General features: G+C 41.7%; 1 non-coding gene across 1 annotated transcript; it reads right to left on the minus strand.

Annotated features, from left to right (window-relative positions):
- Nucleotides 1-8834: 8834 nt before the first annotated feature.
- Nucleotides 8835-8906, minus strand: TRNAQ-CUG. Its single transcript has one exon. It is a non-coding gene; the product is annotated as a tRNA-Gln (tRNA).
- Nucleotides 8907-9140: the final 234 nt, after the last annotated feature.

The following is a 9140-nucleotide window of genomic DNA, read 5'->3' on the forward strand; positions in this document are numbered from 1 at the left end:
AAAAAATGGGACAACTGTAATAGCATAATCAATAAAATATACTAAAAATATTGCTATGAGCAATGAAAAAAAGGAATATTGGAGATGAGGGAGGACCTTTTGTCTGATGCTGCTATGCTCTCTGTCTCTTGCTTTTGTGCTCTTAAAAAAATGAACTGCACATTCAAAGTGTGAAATTTGACACGTTTTGATATATGCATACACTCGTGAAACATCACAACAAACAGAATAACAAACATATCCATCAACCCTGCAAGTGCCCTCACACCTTTTCATTCCTCTCTCCCTTTTCCATTCTGTCTCTAGACCACTGATGTGCTTCCTGTCACTATAGGTCAGTTTGCATTTTTGTGGAATTTTATGCAAATATATCCATACAGTATGTATTCTTCTTTCCTGGTGGCTTTCACTCAGCATAATTATTTTGAGATTCACGCACTTTGCTGTGTGTGTCAGTATTTCATTCCTTTTTATTGTTGGGCAGTATTCCATTGTGTGGATATATAAAAATTTGCTTATCTAATTACCTGTTGATGGACATTTGAACTATTTCCAGGGTTTTTTTTTTCCTGTTATGAATAATTCTGCTACAAACATTCATATACAGGTTTTTGTAGGGATATATGCTTTCATACAAATACCTAGGAGTGGATTGACTGGGTCATACAGTAATTATTCCTCTATTCTAACCTTTGGCTCTGCATCTGAAAGTGTTACTTTTATCTTCTTTTTGCTAACCCCGACCAATTTAGTATTGTGGTATTTTTATTTTTTAATTATTAAAAGGCCTACTTTTTCATAAATAAACACCCAAGGAAATAAAATCATGGTCTCCTGGGTTTTTCTTCTCTTTTAATTAAGCATGCATGTGGGAAACTGTAAGGACTTGACGGGGTCCCGCAATGTCAAAGCCAATCCACTCCTACAGGAGGACTAGTAAACTCACAAACACACCTAGAGGTGCAGGATAGGAGTGTGGGGGCTGGTAATCGGTACTTATCCAAAGCAATGACTTGGTAATGGTGAAATTTCAGAGGCCATAGTGGGTGTCGCTTCTGGGCCCAGTGTGAATGAAAGTGAACGTGTTTAACTTTGATCTAGAAAGGAAGCCAGCCCACAGAAATTCTAGGAGGCTTCAGGAAACAGGCAAACAGCCCCAGAATGATGGGGATCCTGGGAAGACAGTCTTGTGCCATTATCTAGTCTTTTATCCTGACCTTCTGTTTCCTGTTTTAAAAACTAAGATCCAGTTTCTTTTAGTTTTGTGTTTACATTAAGATACACATAACATAAAATTTACCATTTTAACCATTTTAAGTGGTTTAATGGCATAAAGTTCATTCATATTGTTGTGCAACTATCATCTCTGTCCATCTGCAGAATGTTTTCATCATTCCAAATGGAAGCTTTGTACCCATTCAATAATAGCTCTCCATTCCCTTTATACTTTCTGTCTCTAAGAATTTACTCATCCTAGGTACCTTATATAAGGGGACTCATACAATAGCTGCCCTTTTGTGCCAGGTTTATTTCACTTAGCAGAATGTTTTCAAGATTCACCCATGTTGTAGCATGTATTAGAATTTCTTTTTTTATTATATTTTATTGTTTATGCTATTACAGTTGTCCTGATTTTCCCCCTTTGCCCCCTCCACCCAGCACCCCCCACTCCTTCAGGCCTTCCCCCAACTCATATTTATATCCATGAGTCATGTGTATAGGTTCTTAGGCTACTCCCTTTCCTATACTGTACTTTACATCCCCTTGGCTATTCTGGAACTACCTACTTGTACTTCTTCGTCCTCTCACCTGTCACCCATTTTCCCATACCCACCCTCCCATCTTTTTATCTTTAACCTTTGGCATTTTTTGAAGTGGGCCTTTTTGTGTCTGTCTCGTTTGGGACTCTGTGCTTGCTGGGCTCGCAAATCTGTTTTCTTCACCGATTTAGGGAAGCTTTCTTTCCTTATTTTTTCAAATAGATTTCCGATTTCTTGCTCTTTCTCATCTCCGTCTGGCACCCCATGAAGTGAAAGTTGGATTGCTTAAAGTTGTCCCATAGGCTGCCTATACTATTTTTTTTTAGAATCTTCATTTTTGAGAATCCTAATTTTTTGGATTCTCTTTTCTTCTTGTTGTTTTGATCAGTTGTTTTTGCTTCCTTATGTTCCAAATCATTGATTTGATTCTTGGCTTCATCCACTCTACTGTTGTTTCCTGTAAATTGTTCTTTATTTCAAATACTATATCCTTTATTTCTGACTGGATCATCTTAATGCTGCTAAGGTCTTCACTAAATTCTTTGAACATCCTTAAAACTAGTGTTTTGAACTCTTCATATGACAGATTGCTTACCTCCAGTTTATTTAGTTCTTTTTCTAGAGTTTTGATCTGTTCTTTCATTTGGGCCATGTTTCTTTGTTTCTTCATTTTGGCAGCCTCCCTGTTTGTTTCTATGCATTAGGTAGAGTTGCTTTGACTCTGTGTGTTGGTAGCATGGCCTAATGTAGTAGGTGTCCTATAGGGTCCTATGGCACAGCCTCCCCTACCACTCAAGCTGGGTACTTGAGGTGCACCCTTTGTATGGGCTGAGTAAACCCTCCTCACGTAGTTGAGCTTTGGTTGCTGTTGGCAGGTCAATGGGAAGAATTTACCCAGGCCAGTTGGCTGCAAGGATTGGCTGTGACCACTGACCACCAACCTCCAGCCTCCGTGGAGGATCAGGTGTGCAGGGGCAGGGTGGTGGTACTTTGACATGGTCTCTAGCTGTCCACTGGGTGTGCTGGCCCTGGCATTTCTGAGGTGGTGCATACCAAGGTCAGCCCCTACCTGTGTTTTTCCCGGGACCACTCTGCCTGAGCTATAAAGCAGTCTGAGATGGCTGCTACTTGTGCTGGGCTTGGAGATTCTCCACTAAGCCAAGCTGTGAATCTAGGCTGCTAGTTCTGGGCCTGGGGTTCACTGAGTCCAGCTGCTGGTTGTCTGTGAGGATTTAGGAAGTTGTGAAGCATGAGCTAAGACCAGCCATTCATATGGGAAAGCAGCTTGGGTGGGCCTGTAAGTTAGATGGGGCAGAGTCTCTAGAGATCTATCTATAAGACAGATCAGACAGTGTTAGCCAGGTTGATGGAATCTTAGTTTTGGCACCAGTCCACTGGATCTTTGGAGGGAGGGCCCAGAAAAGGGACAATGGCCTCTATGCATCTTGATACCAGACACCTCAGCCTCCCCTTGCATGCCACTGGGTACCCTCAAGTCACCACTTTGGCTCCAGAAACCAGACGAAGTAAGTCTGAGTAAGTGAGTCTGTGTGGGGGTCTATAAGAGGAACTGCTTGGAGCTCCAGAAATTTCCTCCACTGACCTAATCCCTGCTGGTTTTTGCAGCCAGAAGTTGTAGAAACTTATCTTCCTGGCACTGGAACCTTGGGCTGGGAGTCCTGGTGTGGGGTTGGGACTCCTTGCTACTGATATATCCCTCCTAAATTTTTGTCCACCACATGTGAATGTGAGACCAGTCTGTTCTGCATCTGTGCCCCTCCTACCAGTCTGGATGGATGTGGTTTCTTTGATTCCATAGTTGTCAGACTTCCATTCAACTCAATTTCTGTTTGTTCTGAGCAATGGTTGTCCTATGTTTTAGTTGTAATTTTACTGTGGTTGTGCAAAGAGGCAAGCTGTGTCTGCCTATACTGCCATCTTGACTAGAAGTCTCTGTATCAGAATTTCATTCCTTTATAAGGCTGACTGATATTCCATTGTATGTATGTACCACATTTTTTAATCCATTCATCTGTGATGTACCTTGTATTGTTTCTGCCTTTTGGCGATTTATTTTATTTCTTAAAAAAAGTTATTTTTAATAATTAGTAATTAGCACAATGTGAAGCTTTTTGGAACTTAATATATTTGCTTTAATGTTTATCTGGAAACAAAAGTCCTTAAAAATAGTCAAAATTTAGAAAGAAAAAACTGTGAATGGAATTGCCATATTGATTTTTATTTATCAAATACATATGGTTCTTATTATATGCCAGACACTAGTCTAAGCACTATACAAATATTTATTAATTTAGTACTGTTACCTGGTAAACAGTCAGTTGGAGCATCAGGGAGTCTCCCCAGTCAGCCAAGATAGTGGCAGGGGGAGGTTCTTAGACTGAGTGTGCAGAAAGCGAGTGAGATAAGATAGGAAAAAGCTCTCTCCCCTTCCCAGTACCTAACTGGGGGTGGGACCAGGGGTAAGGCTGGCACATGCACCATAGAAGTCAAAATGGTGCTGGGGTGGTGTTTGACCAAAGAGGCCTGTCAGTCTAGCCTGGGGAAATAAGGGATTGGTTGGGAGGTGGACGCACCCAAAGTGTGTAAAAGTTTGGGAAGTTGATTGGTCATTTTGAGAAAACATGTGGCCTGTCTCACACCTAAGTGGATATAATCCTGGGGATCAAAGAGCTCTGTCTTGTGGTTCACTTGTTTGCCGCATGTACTTGCGTGGTGCATTTGCCTGTTTTCTCCATGGGCCAAGTGGCTTTAGCATCCATGTTGCCCATGGCCTCTAGGAGGGAGCCTCTTTCTCTCTCTTGACCACCTGGTGATGCACTGGCCCATGTATTCTTGCCTTGGAAACCATGACCATGTGGCCTAGGCAGCCACACGGCCCATGGCCGTATAGGCTCCACAAGCAGGTTCCAGGAGGTGGCCTGAAATGAATGGCAGCTGGGAACAAACTAAGCTACCTGGATGGAGTCACTGACCTTTTAGCAGCCACCTGCAGGCTCCAAAAGACATTACTTTAAATTGGAGCAGGAATTCTGGACACTGGCCTTGCTGAGGAGATGGGCTTTGAGACAGGAGTCTGCCATTCCCCCAGATTGTGCCGCACCTGAATAAAACCTCTTTGCTGTTGCACGGGTGTCTGCCTCACAAATTTGGCTTTTGTGGTGACAGGCAGCTGAAACTTCATTATCTTTGTTCAGTTTTAGTACCACATATGAGACATCAATAGAGGGGTGGGCAAAAGTAAGCTTACAGTTGTTTGTATGGGAAAAGACATGCAGGTTATGATGATTACAATAGCTTTATTAACTCAAAAGAATGTCACAATGCAACTGTAAACCTACTTTTACCCACCCTGTGTCTAATAATTAAAGCTGTGTAATGTTAACATAAGAATAGAAAACTTGACCAATGGGACTGTTTCAGGATCAGGTCCTCCAGAAGCTGACACCAATGAATTGGAAGTGTAAGAGATGGATTTGAGAAAAATGCCTGTGAAGGATGAAAGGAAGAAGTAGGGCCCTCAGATCACAATTTAGGTTCAATATCTATACAAAGAGAGAGGGAAGGGGGATTTGTTAGAGAGAGCCTAAGACCTTAATGCAATGAGAAAATCTCATCCAGGCCAATGGAGAGTTCCAAACCAAAGACTGCGCATTAGAAGAGCCTTATTTTGGACAGTACTGGTTCAGCTCTACTGCCCTCACTGTGCTCAGTCATTGTTGGGAATAGTCCAGATGGAGCATGGCTTCAGTATAAACATCGCAGTGGATCTTGGAGGCGTGGCAGCTGGAGACTCTCAAACAACTGTATTTCTCACAATAGGCTTTCTCTGGAAGGCACATCTGAGCAGTGTGCTCTGGCGCAGCAGCTGTGCCCTGAGGGGTCTGGAAAAAGGATTTTACCCTAACATTCCGACAGTGTGTTTTCATAGATGCTAAAAGACAACAGACAGGCTCAGTGGTGGTCAAGATTGACCTTTGTCAAGAAAAATACTGGCCTAGGACATCGCTACCTGCCATGACTCACTTTTAGTTAGGAAGTTTAATTTCAGATCATTCCATGTGGTTACTTTAGGTCTCTGAGTGTGTAAGGCCTGACATAGTCAGCTTTAGTATGTGGCTCCTTTTTGTCCACATAAGGGAATTTCTAAGGAAGTTGGTGCAGGGAGGGGCAGTCTGTAGTTCTCAATTTATTTGACCAATCAATCTTTCTTTTGAGAAACAGCTACTGACCATTTCAGAACCACACATTGAAAAACAATGACTTAAGGGGAAAAGTTTATAATTATTCTTCTGGTATTAATGGCCTTGCTCGACATTTTCTTATCGTCAAATTTCCTTCATTTCCCAAAATGAGTTTCCTTCCTCGCTTCTTCCTTCAGGGGTCAATGCTAGTTGCTCCTCCTCCAGGGAGTTCTAATTCTCTGTCTCTCCGAACTGTGGCACTTATCACCAGAACTCTCGTTATTTACTTCTCTAGAACCGTGTAGTTGTTGATATCCTTCTTGTGCCCACCTCGTGTACCCACCTGAGTAGTACTAGGACGGTGTCTGATATGTAATCAGTAGTGCAAATATTTGTGCTTGGGCACTTCGGTCGTACCAAAGGTAGTGCTTGAATAATATTGTGTTTCTTTTCTAATGAGGATAATGGTCACCCCTGCACAGGCAGTATCTAGGCCTTAGGTAAACCTTCTATTGCTCTATACTGTCACAGAAAACACTGAAAATGATACCGTATTAGTTGTCTATCACTGCTATAACAAAGTTCCACAAACTTGGTGATGTGGGTCTCACTGAGCTAAAATCGAGGGTGGTGACCCTTCTGGGGAACTTACGGAAAAATCCATTTCCTTGCCTTTTCCATCTTCTAGAAGACTTTGCATTCCTAGGCTCCTGGTCCCCTCCTACCACCTTCAAAGCCACAAGTGCTCGTTGAGACTGTTAACAAAATTCAACTGGGTAGATTAGAAGATCTAACTGGCCCTTTTAAAGCTACTCATGAATCAGGCAGCATCTCATCTAGCAACCAGAAGGGAGCTCTAAGGCGAGCTCTATAGAAGGGGTTAACAAAAGAAAAAAAAGGATTATTTTACAGCCACCTCACATTTTTATTTTTTTTAAGGTTGTTATTTATTGTTAGAGAGAAGGAAAGGAAGGGAGAAAGAGAAGGAGAGATGTGTGAGAGATACATCCATTGGTTGCCTCTCACACCCCCCCAACCAGGGACCTGGCCTACAACCCAGGTTGTGCTCTGACTGGGAATCAAACAGGCTGGCACAGCATCCCCTGAGCCACATTGGCCAGGGCTCATGTTCTTTTGGGAGAAGAAAACGGCACTGGTTTTATCATGAAGATTACCTTCCTCACTAGTATTGATCAGGATATTCCAGACTGATTGGTTTAAAATATTACTCCTGGGAGAGGCAGAAACTGAAATTGGGTTAGTTATTAAGTTTTGGGTTGGTGAGATCACTTCATTTTGGCCTGTTGTTTCTTTCTTTTCTTTTCTTTTCTTTTTTGTTTAACAATGCTGTTAAACTAAAAAGAAAAAGCCAAAGTGAGAGGAAACAAGCCTTTATTTGAGGTCCAAAAGAACAGCTATTGGGGAAGGGCTGATTCAGAAAGAAACCCAAATAGGGTTTTGATTAGGAGGTGAAAGCAAGGAATATTTATGAGAAAGGGAGGGGGAATAATTATATGAACAGAAGGAAGTAATGCCTATAGTGCAGAAATACTAACATAGTGATACTAATTCTAAAGAATATCTTTAATTTTCAGTCGTTCATGTCTGCTATCTTGTTAGCTTTGCAAAGAGTTGTTTTGAGCACAATGTTGCTTTAGGCCCCCTCGAGGGTTATTTTATCCAGTTTCCACACCCCAAAGGTTTGAGGAGTAAGGCATGCAAGGCAGTTCCTCTGGGATGACAGCTCTGACTCCGTTTTGAAGTGGCTCTGTTTATTATTTTTCTCAAGGCCTTCTCACACATCACTCTGACTTCCTCTGCCTCCCTTTTCCACTTTAAGAACTCTTGTAACAACAGTAGGCCCACCTGGAGAATGAGGATAATTTCCACCTTTTAAAATCAATTGATTTGCAACCTTAATTCCTTTTTGATTTGCCACCAATGTAACAATGTCACAGTTCCCAAGATTGGGAAATGGACATCTTTGGGGAGTCATCATTCTGCTTATTACAGGGACCCTTGCTCAGAAGTCTAAACTGAAGGTCGGCATATAGGTGATGGGGGTGGCAATAAATGGGAAAAGCTTTTTGGAATAACAACACTCTTTAAATACAGAGAGGCCCTGCTGTGTGATCTTAGTATGCACATTTCTACTAAAATGGCAATTGTCATCTTTGCTCTGTGTTAAATAAAATAATTATGTAAATGATTTAGCTTAGAGCAGCAATTTTCAACCTTTTTCATCTCATGGCACACGTAAACTAATTACTAAAATTCTGCGGCATGCCAAAGAAATATATGTATTATACCAATATGACAAAAAATAGGTATAATTTTGATTCGTTCACACCCCACAACTATTGTTGTGTTGGCTGTTGTCATTTTTAAATATGACAATCTAAGGGAAAAGAGGTCAGTGCCCTTAACTAAATAGTCAGGTATATATTTTAAAAATTCTTGCAGCACACTGAAAATCGCTGGCTTAGAGGATGAAAATGCAGTTCAAGAAGTTCTTGATAAATCTTGATGAGGAGGATGGGCGAAAATCTCTGAATCTCATCTGGAAATAAAAAGGAGAGAGTGAAAAGCACTTGACCTTGAATGAAGTTGGGGGTCGAAAAATCTAGCAAAAGGAATCGAGTTTTATCCACCCTTTTCAAATACGGTTTGAGGAAGAGGGCCCATGTTAAAAGAAGTGAAGAAGCAGTTGAGGAGACACCTAGGTGATACAAAGTAAAGGATTAAAAAGGCAAATCACTGAGGTCTTTAGACAAAGATTAAATTTTAGGAAACTCCCTCCCTACTTAGTTCAAAGTCATAGATAAGGTACTTTGACATTCACGTAGTGAATAAATAAAAGCTTCAGGTATACAGGTTCCACCGAGATTTGAACTCGGATCGCTGGATTCAGAGTCCAGAGTGCTAACCATTACACCATGGAACCACCACGTGCACCCAACTGCCTTGACTCTGCTAATTACTCCACCCACAAGCAAAAACCCACCAGCGAGAAGCAGGACTGATTAGTTCCAGCACGGGGCTGCAGAAAACGAGGGAGAGGTCACTAAGAGTGTAGTGAGCAGCCGCTAATAGTGTGATCAGCTGGAAGTCCAGGGTTGTTTCTCTTTGGAGTCTCGAGGAGGAGGTGAGAATTTGGAAACCCACGCAGTACTCGCTC

The sequence above is a fragment of the Phyllostomus discolor genome, chromosome 1 (genome assembly GCF_004126475.2).
Source record: "Phyllostomus discolor isolate MPI-MPIP mPhyDis1 chromosome 1, mPhyDis1.pri.v3, whole genome shotgun sequence".
Classification (NCBI taxonomy): Eukaryota; Metazoa; Chordata; class Mammalia; order Chiroptera; family Phyllostomidae; genus Phyllostomus; species Phyllostomus discolor.